The sequence below is a fragment of the Passer domesticus genome, chromosome 4 (genome assembly GCF_036417665.1).
Source record: "Passer domesticus isolate bPasDom1 chromosome 4, bPasDom1.hap1, whole genome shotgun sequence".
NCBI lineage: Eukaryota > Metazoa > Chordata > Aves > Passeriformes > Passeridae > Passer > Passer domesticus.
In genome coordinates this window covers 78,131,006-78,136,567 of record NC_087477.1, presented here as the reverse complement: position 1 = coordinate 78,136,567, position 5,562 = coordinate 78,131,006, and positions in this window count along the sequence as shown.

Below are 5,562 nucleotides of genomic sequence, written 5' to 3'. Positions count from 1 at the left end.
ATTGGCATCAGTTGAAACACAAGAGACTGTGACCAGATATAAGGAAAAGCTTTTTTACTGTGACAACAGTCAAGCAGTGGGGCAGCTTGCCCCAGGAGGTTGTGCAAACTCCATCCTTGGATATTTTCAAATCCCAGCTGGATAAGATCTTGAGTAACTTGGTCTGACCTCAGAGCCAGCCCTGCTTTAAGGAGATTGGAGAAGAGACCTCCTGAAATCCATTCTAACCCAAATTACCTTATGCTTCTAATGTGCCTCATTTCTCTGCAGAGCAGCTTATCTACTAAAAGGTAACCAACATGCCTTGAAAGTTTGCTTAACTGATAAAGAATGGCAAAAAACAGAGTGTGGTCTGTGGTGTGTACATACTTCCTATTCAACAATTCTTTTTTTAGGTCCCTGCTTCATATATACCAAAGGTTACAGAGGATGTACTAAGCAAACAGGATGATCAAAATCACAGTGCTGAAATTTAAACCAGCAGGCGATAAGTGCTTACACTTCACTCTGAAGAAATCTACTAATTTGCCTAAACCAAATTTGGGAACAAACTGACAAACTATATTAGTGATTTTTATTGCATTTTAAAGATAACTGCTGCAGAAACTGCACAGGAATTAGTAATGTTCTAGAAAAAGAAATATAAAATTCTCTTAAATACCAAAGAAAGCTTGCTAAACAAATCTACAGTTCTTTTTCCTTGATGTTTTAGATTGATTCAGTTTTCTGTTTTAATGTGGAAATTTCCAGGAAGGGCTGGGGCAATGGAGAAAGAAGGAGAAGAAAGGAGCTAGAAAAATCTTTTTGGGTCAGGTGGCTATGATCATATTTAATATTTCTGGAAGTGGCAGACCACAGATAGTCTTGTGGCCATGGTTCACTCCTTGGCCAGCCAAGCCACAGAGGAGGAGCTGTGACAACCTCCCAGAGGTGTTTGTCACGGTGGGCTGGATGCTTCTCTCCTCAAAGCCTGCTTCACTCCATGCGCTCCTCTCTTAGGTTTCTTAGAAAAATTCTTAGACAGTATCATAAAACATTTTAAAATTTTACTTGCTCTCTGTTACTAATGCTTTGTAGCATTAGGTAATTGCTTAATTGAGCATTTAGAAAAGCATTCATATATTTTTCTCTGTAAATGCATTATTAATATATACATTACAATCTTTGCTGTTAAGGCTTTGTACAATTATTAATAGACTTAAAACACTGAACTGCATGAAAATATTTTCTGCTAGGAAAAAGAAACTCAAAAGGACACGAATCATACCTGGTCTATGATAATTATAAATTAAATATTAATATTTATATCCTAAGCCACTGTCTGCACCAGTTGAAATAGGAAGTATGAATATTTCTATTCTGTTTCCCATTAGTTCACAAAGGCAACTTAGATGGTTGAAGAATAACAACCTGCTTTGCATCCACCCCTTTGGACCACTGACTTCTCCACCCCACCATGTATTGTTTTTCTCCAGAGCACCACACTACCTATAACATCACTCCTCCCATGTGGTTGTATTTAGGATTGTGCTGACAACTTGCATTATCCCAGAAATGAGGAGGCACTACACCTACAAGTGATAATTTGTTTTTAATGCTTCTGGGAAGAACACATTAAAGATTTTAATGAGATTTTTTTTTTCTCAAAATAGTAGGCAGTGCCAAAAATCCATGTGGGCTTAAATAAAGTGCTAGAAGCAGTGAATACAGGGAAAGGCAAAACAAGAAGGCAGTGCAAAAACCTTATTCAGTTACTTAATGACTAGAAATAGTCTGGGGAGATGTTGGCAGCTGGATGACCTGGGCTTGGGAGGTAAAAATAATCCTAAATCTATAAAAACTGATATTGGGTTGGCTGAAAGCTCTAGCCAGCCCAGCAGTTTCAGACAGATGTGAGTAGGAAGACAGAAAGAGCTGGGAAAACACGTTCTGTACTTCCCCAAAATGTATTTCCAGCTCCAGCAACTTGCAAGTCAAGAACTTGCTGAGTTAGATCAAGAGTCTTTGATGATTTTCCAGTTGCTTTTTAAGCCCATGCAAACTTTTGGTGCCCACTGTATCCTAAAGCAAAGACTTCTGGCTTAACTACGGACTGAATGAAGCACTATCTCTTCTTGTTTGTTTTGAACCTTCCAAGTTCTCCTTTCATTTGCTGTAGCTCAGTTCTCGTGTCTGATAAGCCAGTGAGCAGTCTGGATTCCTGGTCCTTATTTGGATCTCTGAAGATTTTACATAGACTTTGATATTATCTCTCCTTTCCTGCAGACTGAAGAAGCCCAGCTGAGTCAATCATGATCCCTTTCAAAGCCCTCCTACTATTTCTGATAATTGTATTGATTTTTATTTAATCTATTCCTGTTCCACCATACTGTTTTTGAACTACACCTGCACAGGCAATTAAAGATGCAGGCGCAAACAGGGACTGATACAATGGCACTTTTTATCTTTATTTCTCTCTTAATAAATTTTAACACTAATCTTAACAGTTCTCAGTTTCCATTTTGTTCACTGCTGAGCCCTGAGTTGATGCTCTGACAGAACCAGCTTTCACAACCTCAAGGCCTTTTTTCTCACTGGTAAAAATCAACTCAAAGTTTCTCAGTATATATGTGAAAATCAGGATTTTTTTTTTTCTCATATGTCAGCCTTTCATATTTATCAGATTTTATTTCATCTGCCATTTTGCCACCAATTCTGTCAGTAGCATAAAGTCATTCTGTTTTTCTCAGTTAGCCCTACCCTGAATAGCTCATTATCAGCAACACATTTTGTAAATCACTACCGGCCTCCATTTCCATCAGTTATTTGTCCAAGTTTCATACCCATTAGCAGCCTTGTTTTTCACTTTCCTTGCGAGGGAATCTTACTGATTGCTTTTGGAAACCATCATAGACAGTTAATTGAATCTTCATGGTCCATGAGCTTCTTGACTTCTTCAAATAAAGCTTTTCTGAGACACTAATTTGCTTTAAAAATGCCATAATGGCTTTCCCTAATGTGTCATCTTTTCTGTGTGGCCACTAAGTTTTTTCTGTTCTTCGACATAATTTCTACTTATTTGTCTGTCAAGGAGATTGGGCTTCAACATCTACAGCTTCTACAATCTTCTCCAAAATCCTTTAAAAAATCTGGTGTCACATGAGCAACTCTCCAGACCCCTCTGACACCGAGGTAACTTTAAGAGAGAAGTCAGAGACAGCAGTTAGTACCTGAACCACTTTGAGCTGCTTGACAACTCGTGGTTGAACACCATCTGGTCTCAGCAGTTGGCTGCTGCTCACTTGTTAATGTGTTCTTTCATCTTTTATACTTGCACTGTAATCCAAGACATGTTTTCCTAATTATTCCCCTTAAAGAAGCTTCCCATTATTGGAGCTTACCCATGCTCCTCTATCCTGTTCACAAGTGCAAAAATAAATTCACCTTTTTTTCCTGGCTGTATCTTCTCCAGATGTTTCTTCTGTGTATGAAACAATGTATTTGCCTTACAGAGCTGCCAAACTCCAGCAGGCTCCCTGATTTTTTCTAGAAAGACTTGTTATTATTTCTTATAACTTTTGCAAGCTGATCCTGAAACTTCCTTCTGTATCCTTCTCATAATTTTGTACTTAACCCATCAGAGGTTACAAGTACTTTCTTTTAATGAAAGGTGTGTCTTGTTCTATATTGCTGCTCTGTTTTTGAAAAGAAAGCAGAACACTGCTGATTTTCTTTGTCATGGTGCTATAAGGGTGTCGAAACCAAGGATGCTACAGCGTGGGTCTTTGTCAATAATGTGGCACTCTTTAAGACCAGGGATTGCTCTTCCTCTTCTGACTTCCCAATGAGCAGACACAGATACTTCCTGAAATGTTAGCTCCAGCCCTACTCCCTCCTGTGACATTTATCCAACTTAATTTAAATTATTGAAGGCACTTATGATTGTGTTTTCTGCCTCTCAGGCTCTGATCTCCCTGCCTTGTTAGCTGAACCAGTGATGAACTCCTAGTACCGCATTTTTCCTATTTATTTCTGGGACTTCAATCCACGGAGACCTCATTTATTGACAGAATTAACTGCTAATTGGAGAATCCTCTAAGCTTTCTTTAAAATACAGCATCACTCATCCACCGTCATGCTTCATCCTGCCTCAAAAATACGGCATGTATCAAAACTGATCGTTCACCTTTCCCATCAGATTTCAAAATATGAACACAGTGCATCTTTGCTGCATTTTTGCTGCAGCTGCTTGCAGAGCCTGATTGTCTCCTGGCCAAAGCCCAATGTGACAGGCCCTGTGACACCCTTGTTCATGCCTGGCTGTGCACTCAGGGTCTTTATTTACATCTGGCTTCACCTGAGCATCCCAACTAATGAACAGTTGCTTGCAATTATGGAGGAGGACTAAAGATAAGAGCTAATCCTCAATTGTGTCAACAGCTGAAATAACAGAGGAGGGAATATTTTGTTTCTGACTTGTATATGTTTTCTCTTGAATCATACCAAAAATGATCAAGGATCTGCCATGACTACAACTCAAACAGCTGACAAAACAGAGAAGCAATATCTCAATCCACTGTAGAAAACAAGAGGTGCAGTTTTACAGGAACTGTGAAGAAATGACCATTATAAGGATAGAAAACATATCTGTGTTTATCTTGTATAAAATTTGAAAGCATCTAAACTATCCTGCTTCAGGACATGCGCTCATCTATCCCTTAGAGTGAGACAACATTTATACACCAGTCAGAAAATGGTGCTTGTTCTCAGATCTCCTTGTGCAGCAGTTCTTCTCACTGAACCATATCACTCCTTTTTAATTGAGAATGGCACCTCAGAGACAGTTTTGTGCCACCTTCTTTAAGGGCAAGCTTTCCCCCTGTCTCTCCTGACACGGCCTCTGCAGTGTGTTATGCACTGTACTACCAGCACTAATAATCAGCAGCTGCTGTGCCTGGAATCATTGTTTTGCATCAATCATCTAGGTTAGGGAACCATTTGTAGATACCACAGCAATAAGTCAGATATTAAAAAAAAAAAAAAATTAAATTCCTAGCATCACACAGACTGTAATGACTCAATCCATTTTCCTGCTTCATCAGCTTTCCCTCATCCGGTGCCCACGATTCCCCGCTCCAGTTCTTTATTTGGCGTGCAACTTGTGACTCCTGAGGCCATGGTCAGATGGGTTTGCAAGGTCGTTTCCCCTCCCTTGCAAGTCAAGCGGCCGCTTACACAAGTCTGCAACTAAACCAGACTTTTTGGGGTTTTTTACACATTCTGTGTAAAAAGTGATGATTCCCTAAAACAGCTGCGGGGAGGCCTGAAAGCCCCAACGCTCCAAAGCTCCTGGGAGTGCAAAACACAATTAAAACCAGCTCAAACGCTGTGACTTGAGGGGCTCGACCTCGTTTTTCCACAGAGGGCGAGTGAAGGCACCGGCAGCGGGATGAGGCGGCGGACAAAAGGAGGGGGCGGTAGACACAAGGAGGGGACGGCAGACACGGGTCTCCTCTGGTGGGCTGGGAAAACCCCCAAGCCCACGATTTATTGCGGGGGAGAGGAAAAACGGTGAAGAAAGCG